Consider the following 17,071-nt stretch of genomic DNA (forward strand, 5'->3'; position numbering starts at 1 on the left):
GCATCTTCTTTGGCTAAATTATACAGCAGAGTTTTCCAGGGCTGGGGTTGGTAGTCCCACCTCCCCCATTTGTTTCTGCCTGTCTTTAGAGATATTTCTCCCTTCAGGAAGTCACGATATTTCTTGTGGGTTAAAATGATGACAGGTCTCCTGCTAGGGAAGCCACTAATGTGGGGAAGCTAGTTGACCACCTCAATTTCCCTTTTTCTAGTGTAGAAACCATGAATTGGGAGGAGATTTTCCTCACCCAGCATGTGGGCAGAATGAGGGGAGGGACATTGTGAATGTGGAAGTCCATTCTCCTGCCATCTGCTTGGAGTTTTTCCACTCCGCTGTGGGCCCAAGAACTGTCTCATCCTTGTACTTGAGTTCTGGGTTGTTGCTGGTGTAGATCTTGGTGCTACATATTTATTTTTGGTTTTCTGTGGGGAAGGGCAGGGAGTGAAGTCAGCTTGCCTCTATGCCACCATTTTGGAACTGGAAGTCCTCTCTTTTCACTCTGTTTAGAGTGTTCTTTGATGCAGAAAAGTTCTTAATTTTGATGAGGTCCAATTTACCTACTTTTTATTTTGTTGTCTGTGCTTTTGGTGTCATTTTTAAGAAAGCTTTGCCAAATCCATTTTTAAGAAAGATTTTCCTCTATGGCTTCCTCTTAGAGTTTCATAGCTTTAGTTCTTAAATTCAGGTCTTTGATCCATTTGAGTTAATTTTTGTATATGGTGTAAAGTAGGGTCCAATCTCATTTTTCCCATGTGGATATCCAGTTGTCCCAGCACCATTTGTTGAAGAGACCATTCCTTCCCCATTGAATGGTCTTGTCTCCCTTGTGAAAGTCATTTAACCATATATGCAAAGGTTTATTTTCTGTGCTCTCAATTCTATTCCATTAATCTATATACCAGTACCACATTGTTTTGATTAAGGTAGCTTTGTAGTACTGTACATTTGAAAGAGGGAATTGTGAGATCTACAACTTTGTCTTCTTTTCAAGTTCATTTTGGCTATTGTGAGTCCCTTGAAATTCCATAAGAATTTTAGGATGGGTTCTTTCACTTCTGTAAAAAAGGCCATGGGGCTTTTGATAGGGGTTACAATGAATCTGTATATCTTGTTGGGAATATTGTCATGCTAACAACATTAAAACTTCCAATCCCTGAATATGGGATGTATTTAATATTTCCATTTAATTAAGTTGTCTTTAAGTTCTTTCAGCAATGGTTTGTAGTTTTCAGTGTACAAGTCTATACTCCATGGTTAAATATTTATTCCTAAATATTTTATTCTTCATGATGACATTGTAAATGGAATTGTTTTCTTAACTTTCTGCATGGATCACTCATTGGTGACATACAGAAATATAACTGATTTTTGCATATTGGTTTTGTATCCTGCAACTTTGAATTCATTTATTAGTTTTAATAGGCCTTTTCTGTATTCTCTAGGATTTTCTATATAAAACATCTTATTATGTGCAAATAGAGATAGTTTTACTTATTCCTTTCTAATCTGGATGATATTTGTTTCTTTTTCTAGTCTAATTCTTTTGACTAGAACTTCCAGTACTATGTTGAATAGAAGTGAAAAGTGACATCCTTGGCTTGTTCTTGATCTTAGTGGAAATTTTTTTTTTTTTTTACCATTTATTATGTATGATGTTAGCTGTGAATTTTCATATACAGTCTTTATCATGTTGAGGAAGTTCCCTTCTATTCCTACTGTGATTGTTATCATGCATGGTTGTTGGATTTTGTCAAATGCTTTTTCTGAATCAATTGAGATTTTCATATGTTTCTTTCTATCATTTGAAATACATCATTATTGTTATTAATGTTAGGAACCATTTGAGAGAAGGATGCCATGCATCATGCACCTTTACTGCTTAAGATTTCATTAAAAAAATTTTGTTTTTTTAAGAGACAGAGTCTCACTCTGTTGCCCAGGCTGGAGTGCAGTGGCATGATCATAGCTTGCTATAACCTTGCACTCCTGGGCTCAAGCGATCCTCTCACCTCAGCCTCCCAAGCAGCTGGGACTGAAAGTGTGAACCACCATTCCTGGCTAATTACAAAATTTTTTTTATAGAGACGGGATCTTGCTCTGTTGCCTAGGCTCGCCTTGAACTCCTGGCCTCATAGGAACCTCCCGCCCTGGCTTCCCAAAGTGCTAGGATTACAAGTGTGAGCCACTGTGTCCAGCTTCAGTGTGTATTTCTTAAGAAGACGATACTCTCCTTTATAAACATGGTACAGTAATCAAATTCAGGAAATTTAGCATTGATAACTATATTAATCTACAGTCCATATTCTAATTTTGTCAACTGTCCCAGTAATGTACTTTTACAGCATTTATTTCCCCCCCTTAGTCCAGGAACCAGTTCAGGATTATACTTTGCATTTATTTTTTTTTTTTTATTTATTTTTTTTTTTGAGACAGAGTCTCACTCTGTTGCCCAGGCTAGAGTGAGTGCCGTGGCGTCAGCCCAGCTCACAGCAACCTCAAACTCCTGGGCTTAAGCGATCCTCCTGCCTCAGCCTCCCGAGTAGCTGGGACTACAGGCATGCACCACCATGCCCGGCTAATTTTTTGTATATATATATTTTAGTTGTCCATATAATTTCTTTCTATTTTTAGTAGAGATGGGGTCTCGCTCTTGCTCAGGCTGGTCTCGAACTCCTGAGCTCAAACGATCCGCCCACCTCGGCCTCCCAGAGAGCTAGGATTACAGGCGTGAGCCACCGCGCCCGGCCTATACTTTGCATTTAGTTGTCTGGTCTCTTTAGTTTCCTTAAATCTACTTTCATCTTTCATGAAGTTGGTGCTTTCAAAGCAGCTTCATTGAGGTATAATAAATCTCATACAAGCTTATCTCATTTTATTGTGCTTAGCTTTATTGTACTTTGCAGATATTGGGGTTTTTATAAACTAGAGGTTTGTAGTAACCCTACATTCAGCAAGTCTATCAGTGCCATTCTTTCAACAACATGAGCTCTTCATGTCTCTGTGTCATATTTTGGTAATTCTTGCAATATTTCAAAATTTTTCATTATTATTATATCTGTTATGGTGATCTGTGACCAGTGTTCTTTGATGTTACTTTTGTAATTGTTTTGGTGTGCCATGTACTGCACCCATATAAGCTGGTGAACTTAATTGATAATTGTGTGTGTTCTAACTGTTCCACTGACTGGCCAATTCCCTCATCTCTCTCCCTCTGTTCACGGCTCACCATTCCCTGAAATGCAACAATATTGAAATTAGGCCAATTAATTACCCTATAATGGCCTGCAAGCATTCAAGTAAAAGGAAGACTTGCACATCTTTCACTTTAAATCAAGAACTAGAAATGATTCAGCTTAGTGAGGAAGGCATGTAGAAGCCTAATATGGAGCAAGGCTCTAACTCTCTTTAATTCTGTGAAGGCTGAGAGAGGTGAGGAAGCTGCAGAAGAAAAGTTTGAAGCAAGCAGAGGTTGGTTCATGAGGTGTAAGGAAAGAAGCCATCTGTATAACATAAAAATGAAAGGTGAAGCAGCAAGTGCTGAAGTAGAAGCTGTAGCCAGTTATTCAGAAGATCTAGTTTAGATAATTGATGAAGGTGGATACACTAAACAACAGATTTTCAAAGTAGACAAAACAGCCTTATAATGGAAGAAGATGCCACTTGGACCTGTCAAAGCTAGAGAGGAGAAGACAATGTCTGGACTCCAAGCTTCAAAGGACAGGCTGACTCTTGTTAGGAGCTAATGTAGCTAGCTGGTGACATTATGTTGAAACCAAAATGCTTACTTACCATTCTGAACATCCTAGTGTTGCCGCCCAATCAGGTTCATTTGTCTGCTGCCCAAGAAGAAGCCAATATGCTAAGACAGCAGGGTTTAGGGCAGAGAAAAAGGTTATTCTGCATAGTGCTAAGCGGGGAGATGGGAGAAATTTCTCAAATCAGCCTTCCCAAGAATTCGGGAGACAGGGTTTTTAAAGACTGTTTGGCATAGGCAGTTGAGTCTGCCAATTGGCTGGGTTCAGGGAGGAACCATAGGGTGGTAGAAATTGTCTTCTTTGCTGACCAGGTTCTTGGGTGGGGGTCACACGACCAGTTGAGTCAGTTCCTCGGTATGGGCCACCTGTCTGGGTGGGTCAGCCATTCCACTGGAATGCGGGGCCTGGAAGATACCTCAGAAATTACTCCTAGGTTTCAAAAAGGTGATATTATCTATGGAGAAAGCTAAGAATCTTTAGGACCACCAGCTATATGGCTCAAGAGTGGCAATTATAGAGAAATAGATGGGGACAGTGGCTAACTAATATCATTATTTTTAGCTAGGCCTGTGACTTATTTTTAGCTGAGCCCTTACCACAGTTCTCGCCTTGTACCCCTTTTTATTAATTTGTAAGGGCGGTTTCACTAGGGCCCTTAAGAATTATGCTAAATTTACTCTGCCTGTGTTCTATAAATGGAACAACAAAGCCCAAATGATAGCACATCTGTTTACAGCATGTTTTACTGAATATTTTAAGCCCACTGTTGAGATCTACTGTTCAGAAGAAAAGATTTCTTTCAAAATATTACTGCTTCTTGACAATGCATCTGGTCACCCAAGAACTCTAATGGAAATATGTAAGATTAATGTTGCTTTCATGCCTGCTAACACAAAATTTGTTTTGCAACTCATGGATCAAGGAGTAATTTTGGCTTTTAAGTCTTATTCTTTAAGAAAGACATTTTGTAAGGCTATGGCTGCCATAGATAGTGATGGATTTGGTTAAAGTAAATTCAAAAGCTTCTGGAAAGAATTCACCATCCTAGATAGATGACTTGGAAGGGTTCAAGACTTCAGTGGAGGAAGTAATTGCAGATGTGGTTGAAATACCAAGAGAACTAGAATTTTATGTGGAGCCTGAAGATGTGACTCAATTTCTTCAATCTCATGATAAAATTTGGACAGATGAGGAGTTGTTTCTTACGGATGAGCAAAGAAAGTGGATTTTTGAGATAGAATCTACTCCTGGTGAAGATGCTGTGAACATCGTTGAAATGACAACAAAAGATTTAGAATATTACATAAACTTAGTTGATAAAGCATTGGCAGAGTTTGAGAGGTTTTGTGGCTTGAATTGAGCATTTCATATAATCCCATTTTATATCCTTTCTTAGTGTATCAGTTATACTTCTTTTTAAACTTTTTGAGTGGTTTCCCTAGAGTTTGCAATGTATATTTTCAGCTGATCCAAGTCCACTTTCAAATAATACTATACCACTTCACAGGTAGTGTGAGTACTTTATAATAACAAAATAATCCTTATTTCTCTCTCCCATCCCTTGTATTATTGCTGTCAGTCATTTCACTCATATCCAAGCATACATGATAGAATACGTTGTTGCTATTTTGAACAAACTGTTATCTGTTAGATTAAGAATAAGAAAAATAAAAGTTTTTGTTTTTGCCTTCAATTATTCCTTCTCTCATGCTCTTCCTTTCTTTGCGTAGATCTGAGTTTCTGACCTATATAATTTTTCTGCTCTCTGAAGAACTTAATTTAACATCTCTTGCAAGGTGGTTCCACTGGAAAAAAAAATCCCTCAATTTTTATGTTCTCCATAATCTTTTTTTTAAACAAGCCTTTAAAAATGTAAAAACATTTTTTTATTCACTCTCTGTATTGGCCCACAGGTTGTAGTTTGCTGACTCTTCTTTTGTTTTGTTGCTGAAACTTAATATTTTTTCTATTTGTTTCATGAGTGTTTATAACTACACGTTCAGTTTTTATCTTTTTTTTAATTATTGAAAAGAAGTTTTTCTTTTTTCCAAAAATTGCACCAAAGTAAAGCAAAGCTCTAATTGATGTGGGCATGTTGTGTAGGTGTTAGCAGCACTGCCCTCACTACTCATTCATTGGACAGTTGTGCTACCCCAAGAAAAGGATGGTTGCGTTCAGTTTTTAAACATGTGGTTTCAAGTCCTTATCAGATAATTCTAACATTCATATCATCTCATCATTGACTTCTGTTAATTGTCTTTTCTTCTGTAAGTTTAAATTTTCAAGTTTTTTAAAATAAAAAGATGTAACAATTTTATTTTTATTATAAATTGATAATTTATAATTATATAAGTTTATGTTATAATCCATGAATCAATGTGGAAGAATTAAATCAAATAAGTTAACACATCCGTTACCTCAAATACTTAACATTTTTGTGGTAAGAACATTTGAAATTTACTCTCTTAGCAATTTTGAAATGTATCATACTCTAGTATTAACTATATTTACCACACTGTACAACAGAACTAAAAAAAAAATAAAATAAAACATTCTTCCTGTCTGAGATTTTGTACCCTTTGACCATCATTTAAAATTTTAAATGAGACCAAATGTCATTTTCAAAATAGCATCCAAAAGTGAGTGTATTTAACCATATTCAGCTCATAATAGAGCAAATGGGTGAACAGAATAATAATTCATGCTACTGCATGTTTAACAATCTGTTAACAGAGAAAGTTGGTTGAAGAGAGGCGGAGGAACACTGTCTTGTAAGAATTAGAACCAAGGGGCACCGTAATCATCAGGCATCCATTCAACATTGTATCTATGGTTAGAAATGTACGTGATAGGAACTCCAGGGATTTTCCGGATTCTTCCTCTAAGGTCTCGGTCAATCTGTGGCCACAATGTAACACTTGTGCTGAGTTACTTTCTGTACTAAGCAGTCATCTGTATATGTTTCTTTGTGTGTGCATGGTAATCATTCAAATCTTAGATCCTTGGCAATCCTGAGGGCCACTCAATACTTCTGCCCCATTTTCTCAATTTCAGCCATTCACAGTCAGTTATACAAGGAATACACTTGGCAGACAGTCCATTATTGACTGTACTAAGTCCAGTTTTGCTTTAATGGCAAAGTTGATAAAGTTGGTATCAACCAAGATGTGGTAAGGTGGGCCCAGCTGTGTATTATATTGGAAGAATAAGCAGGAAGGATGTTGAGGGACTTCCCTTTCCTTCAGTATGCTGGGATCTTCCTTTTCTTTCTTTTTAGGTTTTAATCTATTCTTTTTCTTTACTCACAGAATTGTTATGAGGTTTAAATGTGACATGGTAGATAAGCCATACAACAACAGTGGAATAAAGCGAGCACTTAAGAAATGTTTAATTCCCAACGCCCTTCTCAGTGTAATTGCTCAGCAGCTAAATGACTGTTATACAGTTGATGACTATCCCATGCTATATAAATCGAACAGACAATAATATCAGAAGCAAATACTTATCCCCTTGTGACTCTTATTATATCTCTGAGTAGTCTAAGAACCCAGTTGATTCCAGACACTCACAGTCTCTGATCTCTGAGACTAAGCATTCGCTTCATGATCACATACTTCCCTTGTTTTCTTTTGCTTCCCCTTGAAACAGAAGTTTTAGAGTTAAAAGATGTGGAAACACATTGCGCCTTTTTAAGTCTCTTCTTTTCTCTTGTCCACTCCCTTCCCTTCTTCCCTCAAATATCCACCCCCTCTCTCCACTCCCGAAAGCATAACAGGCACCGTCTGGAGCAGTTTAAGAGCTAAGTCTAGAATGAAAATAAGCAAGAGGAATGTGGAGGAAATTTAGCCACAGACCGACTCCCTCCATTCCTGCCCCAAAGTGGTCTGACAATGTCCCTTCTCGGACCCTCCTCTCTCCGAGATTTTTAAGTGTTGTCATACACCGAGTAACTTTTTATTGAATCCTATACATTTCCAATATTACGTTTTTGGCTTCTGAGTCTTGTTTAAATTTTATGGGAATGTTGATATTTTTATTTTAGCAGGAAATCAACTTGGTTCGATTCGTGCAGTTTTTTTTTAACTTATCTTTTGTGGAATATGGTTCCATTGTTGTTTCAGTTTTGCAGTGCTCTTCAGATTTGTCCTGCATATGCAACACTGATTGGTCAGTCTGGCACCTTGGAGAGGTTTATCTGTTAGCTCAGTTATCAGAGTCTTTGGTTGAGATTTATTTAGTATGATTACTAAGGTGAGGGATGAGCCCCAGACTTGATAATGAACTTTTGTGCTGTTGCTTTTCTTTTCTTTTTTCTTTTTTTTGAGACAGAGTCTTGCTCTGTTGCCTGGGCTAGGAGTGCAAAGGGGTCATCAGAGTTCACTGCCACCCCAAACTCCTGGGCTCAAGTGATCCTTCTGCTTCAGCCTACCCAGTAGCTGGGACTACAGGCACGCACCACCATGCCCAGCTAATTTTTCTATTTTTTGTAGAGATGGGCCCTGTCTATGTTGCTCAGGATGGTCTTGAAATCCTGGCCTCAAGCCATCTGCTGGCCTCAGGATCTCAAAGTGCTAGGATTATAGGTATGAGCCACCGCCCCTGGCTGTGTTGCTTTTCTGAGCCTCTCTCTCTCTCTCTCTCTCTCTCTCCCCCTCTCTGATTTTTATGGTAGTTTCTGGTTCCCTTGAGCTACTATTTTCAGTCCTCTAGCCAGCAGTCTACAGTTTGCACTATGACTGAGGCCAACCAGTAGGAAGACAGAGACAGAGGAAAAAATAATGGGGGGTTGTCCCATGTTCTGGGAACTGCAGCTGCACTGAGTGGAGAGTAAAGGTTTCCTCTCTCAAAGTTTTGAGTATTGTGGTTTTCCCTAGCTACCACTGCTGTTGCCACTCTGGGATTGCCTAGGGGCTAGGGCACAAGAGAATAGAGAAAAGAGAAAACAAAAACCAAAATGGGATCTTTGCATTTTCTCTAAGCAACTCAAGCAGAAGTAGAGATGCATTCTTGGTCTGGTCTGCATCACAGTGCTCATTTCTAGGTTTCTGGCTGCATTAAGTTTAGACCAGGGGATACTAGAGGAGAAGAATGGTAAATCCACCACCAGTTTGGTGTTACTTTGAATTCTGGTGTTTTCCCCTTATCTGCTTTCTGCTATTATCTTCTCAGAGTACCTAAATAGCTGCATGCATTCTGTCCAGGTTTATAGTTACATTCAGTGGGAGATAAAGTGTGGCACAATCTTATTCTATTTTACCCAGAACTAAAACAAGGTTTATTTTGATGCTTAATTTTTCCTACATTTGGCCACTAGGAGGCCCTTTAAGCTGATTTTTGTTTTTTTGTGTGTGTGTGGCGGGGTGAGGTGGAATCATATACTAGTCTGATGATTTGTTCATATCCTTCCAGTTCCCAGTCTCAGCTTCTCTTTTTTTGAAACATTTATTGTGGCATAAATAAAAATTGTATATATCTAAAGTGTACAACTTGATGTTTTGATATACATATACATTGTGAAATGATCACTATGATAAAGTTAATTAACAACCAGACGTGGGGCTCAGAGAAGACCCAGGACTGCCGAAGGAGTAGCCCAAACTTGGTGCCAGGTACCGGCATGGCCCTTTTGGGCCCGCTGACTCTGAGCTTCTCCTGGGGCAGAACTGGTAAGTACTCCTGAGCTCCAGACCTCCCGTTTTCGGTTGATGGTCTTGCTTTACTCTGAGCTTGTTTTCCTAGGAATTGTTGTTTGGGATACTAACTTAGATTTGGAGGTGCATTCGAAAGGATCTTCTCCATTGTCTTTTTATCCTAAAATTAATCTCAATTGGCTTTTCTGTGCATTTTTGAAAGAGGAAACTGAACTGTCTTGTTTGTAGATAAATGAGAGACTGAGTTCCTCAAATCCGAAGAGAAGGGGCATCTTAATCTCCTCCCAGCCTTGGCAGCCCTGGGTGACCGGAGTCCTGAGTGGGAGTTGCCTGGGGCGATTCCCCGAGGTGCAAGTGGCCCTAAAGGGAACCCCCCAACAAGTTAAAAGAAGGCTTTTCTAGGAAACGAATATAAGAGCTGATCACTCAGCATTTTGAGCCCTCTCGGAGGTACTAGACCCCCAAGAGAGAAACTGAGACACGTAAGAGGGTGGGACCGACTCAGTGGTAAAACAGTGAGGAACCCCACCCACAATCAGCACACTCTGATCCAAAACACCAAACCCTATATTACAGTTCGGTTGCTTCTTTTAAAGAAAAATGGGAAATCCTTTAAAAATGAGGACAGACAAGGAGAATGACCCCCGTTGGGCACCCCGGTTGGTTTGTGGCGTCTCTACTTGCAAGTATTTGTGTAAATGAAAAGATTCAAAGGCATGCCAGGTTTTTCTAGGGCTCCAGCTGGTTATAGCTAATTCTTGTGCACAAGTTTTTACGAAAGAGCAAATTACATGAAGGAAAATTCAGAGCTCAAATGGTCGACCTACCACTATAGAGTTAAAATGTCTCAAGCTATTCCTCTTTTCTTTTCTGGCTACTCTAAAACCTTCTAACTTTTTCTGTTGATGTTAAGATAGCTCATTGTTTATGGTATTTTACAGTTGAAAGGCTACCTACCTGGAGATCCTGCTGCCAGTTCTAGCTAAAATGCAAACATTGAAAACTCATTCTGAACTGAAGAAAAAAAAAAGGATATTGAGATTTGTTAAAAAAATCAAACTACCACGGAAACTGCTTTACCCCAAACCTTGATCCACAGGCCTAATTAGGTTACCTATCAGGGCAACTAAAGTTTGCCATGTGAACAAGTTCCAGTTTCGTCAGAAGAAATTTGGATCCAGCTGTCTTATAGACTGGTGAGCTTGTGTTACCATCTCATGGCTAGAGTTCTAGGGTAAAATCTGTAAGAACTTTGTGTGCGTGTGTGTGAGTGTATATGTTTAGGTATGTTTTGTGAATGCCCATGTATAACATGTTTGTGCTTACATGGTTCCAGACTGGCTTAAAAATAAGGCAGCGCTCATAAATTAAACAAACCCAAGTGGTCCACGTGAATTTAGTAATCTTTGGTAAATAAGCTGGGTTATTAAAAAATAAAAAGGTGTTATTAGTAAAGTAATAGTAAATATGTTTTCAAATTGTCAGCATACATTTGTTTTTGCCTGGGTTTTTACTGGACATTTTTAGGTTCTTGAGGTGTCAAGATTTGACATAAAGGTTATGAAAATATAAACACAGCCAAAGACAAAATAATGTGTGATTTATCATAAGTAAAGTAAATTTAATATTTGGTCTAATGATAATCACTAAATCTGAGTTACCAACAAAAAAAAAATACCTATGTGTTTAGCTTTAAGATAAAAATGCAGGGCCGGGGCGCGGTGGCTCACGCCTGTAATCCTAGCACTCTGGGAGGCCAAGGCGGGAGGATCGCTCGAGGTCAGGAGTTCGAGACCAGCCTGAGCAAGAGCGAGACCTCGTCTCTACTAAAAAATAGAAAGAAATTATCTGGCCGTCTAAAAATATATATAGAAAAAATTAGCCGGGCATGGTGGTGCATGCCTGTAGTCCCAGCTACTCGGGAGGCTGAGGCAGGTGGATCGCTTGAGCCCAGGAGTTTGAGGTTGCTGTGAGCTAGGCTGATGCCACGGCACTCACTCTAGCCCGGGCAACAGAGCGAGACTCTGTCTCAAAAAAAAGATAAAAATGCAAATGTGCCTAAGTGTCAGCAAATTAGAATAAATAAAATACCAAGTAGAGCATGTTAATGGAAAAGAAACCAAACTTTGTAAAATAATTTTAAAGAGATTTATTTTGAGCCAAATTTGAGGATTATGACCCAGAGCCATGCCCAAGAGGTCTTGAGTAAGTGGACTCGTTGTGGCTGGGTTATAGTTTGGTTTTATATATTTTAGGGAGACAGGGGTTACAGGTAAAGTTATAAATTAATACGTGGGAATTATATATTGGTTTGGCCCCAAAAGGTGGGCCATCCCTAAGTGGGGGCTTATAGGTTATAGGTGGGTTTAAAGAACTTTTGGCTTGTAATTGGTTAAAGACATGAAGCTTTGTCTAAAGGCTTGGAATGTTTTAACATAGTTGCTGTTTATCAGAGATAAGCCACCAGACATAGATTTGTTGTGTAAATTGAGGGCCTATAGGTTTGTCTTGCATACCCTTAGGCTTGTTAATGGGTTACAAAGGATGTCCCCAAGAAGGGAAAGGGACATGTTGGGGCATGTCTGACCTCCCTCCTCTTGGAAGGCAATTTAGTTTTAGGATATTCCTTTGGCCACGAGAGGGTCCATTCAGTCAGCCGGTGGTGGGGGGGGTGGTGAGCCTTAAAATTTTATTTTAATTCACAAGCACAAAAAAGCAAACTTGTGGTTAAAGGTTTATGAAAATATTTTGGTTTTGGTCTTTTAACCCTAACTACAGATACAGTTTACTTCCACTGATTCAATGTCTGTAGAGAGGTACCCAAAACGTGTTTCTAACTCACTATCATCTAATTTTTTTTTTTTTTTTTGAGACAGAGTCTCGCTTTGTTGCCCGGGCTAGAGTGAGTGCCATGGCGTCATCCTAGCTCACAGCAACCTCAAACTCCTGGGCTTAAGCGATCCACCTGCCTCAGCCTCCTGAGTAGCTGGGACTACAGGCATGTGCCACCATGCCTGGCTAATTTTTTTCTATATATATTTTAGTTGGCCAGATAATTTCTTTCTATTTTTAGTAGAGACGGGGGTCTCGCTCTTGCTCAGGCTGGTCTCGAACTCCTGACCTTGAGCGATCCACCTGCCTCGGCCTCCCAGAGTGCTAGGATTACAGGCGTGAGCCACCACGCCCGGCCTATCATCTAATATTAACAGTACTGTTAGGGATTCAAAGTTGTCCTAGAAGTTGTAGTTAGAAGAGCTTAAATTGGAAGCTTCAGTTTTCCCTTGCTCTTGTCCATTTTTGTCCCACTCTTCACAAGCTAGCCAGTTATGTGTACATTATGTTGCTGTAACAAAGTTTTTGCCTAAGAAAAATTCTAAATTATTAATTTTTGTGTAGTAATTTATTTTAAGATAAAAAGTGAATGATGGTTAAAATCCAAAGAGTAAATCTCTTTAAAATTACAGAGTTTGGCTTTCTTTTGGTTAACAACTATGATAAAGCTAATTAACATATTCATCACCTCGTGAAGTTAACTTTTTTTTTGTAGTGAGAACACTTAAGATGTACTCTTTTAGCAAAATTAAGGTATACAATACACAGTAAGGTATTATTAACTATAGTCACTATGCTGTGTATTAGATTTCCAGAACTTATTCATCTTGTATAACTGAAATTTTATACACTTTGACTAACATCACATCATTTCCCACTCCCCTGAGCTCCTGGCAACCACCATTCTATTCTCTGCTTCTATGAGTTTGACTATTTTCATTCCACATATAAGTGAGATCATTCCGTATTTGCTTTATTGTGTCTGGCCTATTTCACTTAGCATGGTCACTCAGGTTCAGTCATATTGTTGCCAATGAGAGGATTTCCTTTTTCTTTTTTTTAAGGCTGTACTATGGTTTGGATATTTGTCCCCCTAAACCCCGTGTTAAAATTTCATACATAATGTTGGAGGTAGGGCCTAATGGGAGGTGTTTGAGTCATGAGGGTGAATATTTCATGAATGGCTTGGTGCCATCCTCATGGTAATGAGTGAGTTCCCACTGTATTAATTTCTGTAAGAGCTGGTTGTTAAAAAGAGCCTGGCTCTTCTCTCCACTCTCTCTCTTGATTCCTCTTTCACCATGTAATTTCTGCACAGACTTCCCTTCACCTTCAACCATGAGTGGAAGCAGCCTGAATACCTCACCAGAAGCAGATGCTGGCACCATGCTTCTTGTATAGCTTATAGAGCCATGAGCCAAATAAACCTCTTTTCTTTATAAATTACCCAGCCTCAGGTATTCTTTTATAGCAACACAAGTGGATTAAGACAGGCTGAATAATATTTTTAATATATACGTCTAAAAACCATTTATCAGATAAATGGTTTGCAGGTATTTTGCCCCATTCTACAGGTTGCCTTTTCATTATGTTGATGGTTTTCTTTGTTGTGCAGAAGCGTTTTAGCATGATGTAAGCCTACTTTTCTGTTTTTGTTTTTGATGCCTGTGCTATTAGAGTCATATGCAAAAAATCATTGCCAAGACCAATGTCAGGAAGCTTTCCCCCTGTTTCCTTTTAGGAGTTTTATGGTTTCAGGTATTAAGTTAAGTCTTCAACTTATTTTGAGTTGATTTTTGTATATAATGTGAAATAAGTGTACACTTTCATTATTTTGCATATTGATATCCAGTTTTCCCAACACCCTTTATTGAAGAGATTATCCTTTTTGCATTGTGTGTTCTTGGCACTCATGTCGAAGATAAGTTACCTATGAATGTGTAGATTTATCTTTGGCTTTTCTGTTCTTTTGGTCTATATGTTTGTTTTTATTCTAGTAGCATACTGTTTTGATTACTATAGCTTTGTAATATATTTTGAAATGAGGAAATATGATGCCTTCAGGTTTGTTCTTCTTATACAAGATTTCTTTGGGTAGTTGGATTCTTTTGTGGTTTTATATGAATTTTATATGAATTTTTTTCTATCTGTAAAGAATGCCATTGGGATTTTGATAGGATTGCATTGAATCTGTAGATTGTTTTGGATAGTGTGGATATTTTAAAAACATTAATTCTTCCAGTCCATGAAATAGGATGTCTTTCTGTTTGTTTGTGTTCTTTAATTTCCTTCATTGATGTTTTATAATTTTCAGTGAAGTCTTTCTACTCTTTGGTTAAGTTTATTGCTAAGTATTTTATTTTTTGTTGCTATTGTAAATAGATTGTTTTCTTAATTTCCTTTTTAGATAGGGTGTTGTTAGTGTGTAGAAATGCTGCTGATTCTTGTATGCTGATTTTGTATCTTGTAACTTTGCTGAATTTACTTATTAGTTCTAACAATTTTTGTTGAGTTTTTAGGGTTTTCTACATACATGATCATGTCATCTGAAAGCAGAGACAATTTTACTCTTTCTTCTCATTTGGATGACTTTTTTTCCTTTTCTTGCCTAATTGTTCTTGCTAGGACTTTTGGTATTATGTTGAATAGCAGAGGTGAGAGTGGGCATCCTTGCCTTGTACTGGATCTTAGTGGAAAAGCTTTAAGTTTTGTTCCCATTTATCATGATGTTAGCTGTGGGCTTTTCATTTGTGGCCTTTTGTGTTGAGGTAAATTCCTTATATACCTATTTCATTGAGAGTATTCATCTTTAATGGATGTTGAATTTTGTCAAATGCTTTATCTGCATCTACTGAGACGATCATGTAGTTTTTATCTTTTCATATGTGATAATGTGGCACATATCACATTGATTTGCATATGTTGAACCACCTTTGCATTCATCTCTCTCTCTCTAATATACTGAAAACTGATATTTTCTATTTCAGTCCAACAAAAAAATGTTCATCCTAATTTTCTCCCTTTCCATATTTCGAATCCTCTTATCTAGTAACAAAAAAACTAGACTTCAATTATCCGTGATGTATTTATTTAATCAGTACTCCTGTATGTTACCGATCTCCCATCTTCTCTGCCACTCTCTCCACCAAAAAGATGCCCTATTCTCCCTGCTCATGCTCTGACTTTTCATTTTGGGCTTCTCTTCCTGGGTGTTTACCCTCCTCACACTGTTCCAACTCCCCTTGCCAGAGCATTTACTCCATGTCAATGTTCTTTCACCCTATTTGGGCTCTGACTTTACATGCTCATCCCCTGGGTGGATGAATAACACTTTCTTATACTAGAATGATTGCATAGAATCTTATCAGGGAGACAAATCAGTCCTCAGAGTCTCTATCCCTCTGGAAAATTATAAAGCTATAAAAATAAAATCTTAAAACATCTGTTTTCAAGTGGCTACTGCTACCCGAAGAGAACGTACATAAAAACTGGATACCAGTCATTGGTGACTTGACTTCAAGATGTCTCTAATTTTTTCTTTTTTTTTCTTTTTGAGACAGAGTCTCACTCTGTTGCCCAGGCTAGAGTGCCGTGGCATCAGCCTAGCTCACAGCAATCTCAAACTCCTGGCCTCAAGCAATCCTCCTGCCTCAGCCTTCCAAGTAGCTGGGACTACAGGCATGCACCATCATGCCTGGCTAATTTTTTCTATATATTTTTAGTTGTCCAGCTAATTTCCTTCTACTTTTTTTAGTAGGGACGGGGTCTTGCTTTTGCTCAGGCTGGTCTCGAACTCCTGAGCTCAAGCGATCCTCCCGCCTTGGCCTCCCAGAGTGCTAGGATTACAGGTGTGAGCCACTGCACCAGCCTAATCCTTTTGAGATAATTTTGTGAAGTTCTAAAAAATCAAAACTAAAAAACATACTCTAAAGCAAGTCAAACTTAATTAGTTTCTGTTTTAAAGTAAATGTATGCCATATAACCCTTGTAGAAGCTTGATGGAGGTGGTATGAAATCAAACAATGAAATGGTTAGAAATACAGTAATCCCCCTTATCCATGGGGGATATGTTCCAAGACCCCCAGTGGGTGCCTGAAACCTCAGATAGTATCAAACTCTATATACACTATGTTTTTTCCTCTACATACATACCTATGATAAAGGTTTAATTTATAAATTAGACATAGTAAGAGATTAATAACAATAGGTAATAATAAAATAGAATAATTTTAACAATATGTTGTAATAAAAGTTATGTGAATGTGGTCTCTCTCTCTCTTTCAAAATATCTTATTGTGGTTAGGCGTGGTGGCTCATGCCTGTAATCCTGGCACTCTGGGAGGCCAAGGTGGGAGGATGGCTTTAGCTCAGGAGTTTGAGACCAGCCTGAGCAAGAGTGAGAACCCCTGTCTCTACTAAAAACAGAAAAAAATAGCTGGGTGTGGTGGCATGTGCCTGTAGTCCTAGCTACTTTGGGAGGCTGAGGCAGGAGGATCACTTGAGCCCAGGAGTTTGAGGCTGTAGTGAGCTATGATGACGCCACTGCATTCTACCCAGGGCAACAGAGGAGACCTTGTCTAAAAAAAAAAAAAATTCTTATTGTGTCATATTCACCCTTTTTTCTAGGGTAACTGAAACCACAGAAAGCAAAACTGTGGATGGGGGGGACTACTGTAATGATTTAGTATCCAGCTTCTTTAGGCACATAGTCAAAAACTAATTAACTGCATTAATTGGGATATAGTGATATTTTATTTAACGGAACTTCCTTGTTTAGTGAGAGTTAGAAAATTCTTTCATTTTTGAGCATTTGTTTAAAAAATGTTTGCATAT

General features: G+C 38.4%; 1 protein-coding gene, 1 non-coding gene and 1 pseudogene across 2 annotated transcripts in view; 1 reads left to right on the plus strand and 2 right to left on the minus strand.

Moving 5' to 3' along the window:
* TEX11 (testis expressed 11) overlaps positions 1–17,071 on the plus strand; it is a 254,883-nt gene that overhangs the window by 47,445 nt on the left and 190,367 nt on the right. The window lies entirely within an intron of this gene.
* LOC138379357 (U4atac minor spliceosomal RNA) lies at positions 5,799–5,924 on the minus strand. The gene has a single exon (XR_011232123.1). It is a non-coding gene; the product is annotated as a U4atac minor spliceosomal RNA (small nuclear RNA).
* On the minus strand, positions 6,534–7,380 carry LOC138379075 (rRNA-processing protein FCF1 homolog; annotated as a pseudogene).

Source organism: Eulemur rufifrons, chromosome 30 (genome assembly GCF_041146395.1).
Source record: "Eulemur rufifrons isolate Redbay chromosome 30, OSU_ERuf_1, whole genome shotgun sequence".
In the NCBI taxonomy this organism is placed as follows: domain Eukaryota; kingdom Metazoa; phylum Chordata; class Mammalia; order Primates; family Lemuridae; genus Eulemur; species Eulemur rufifrons.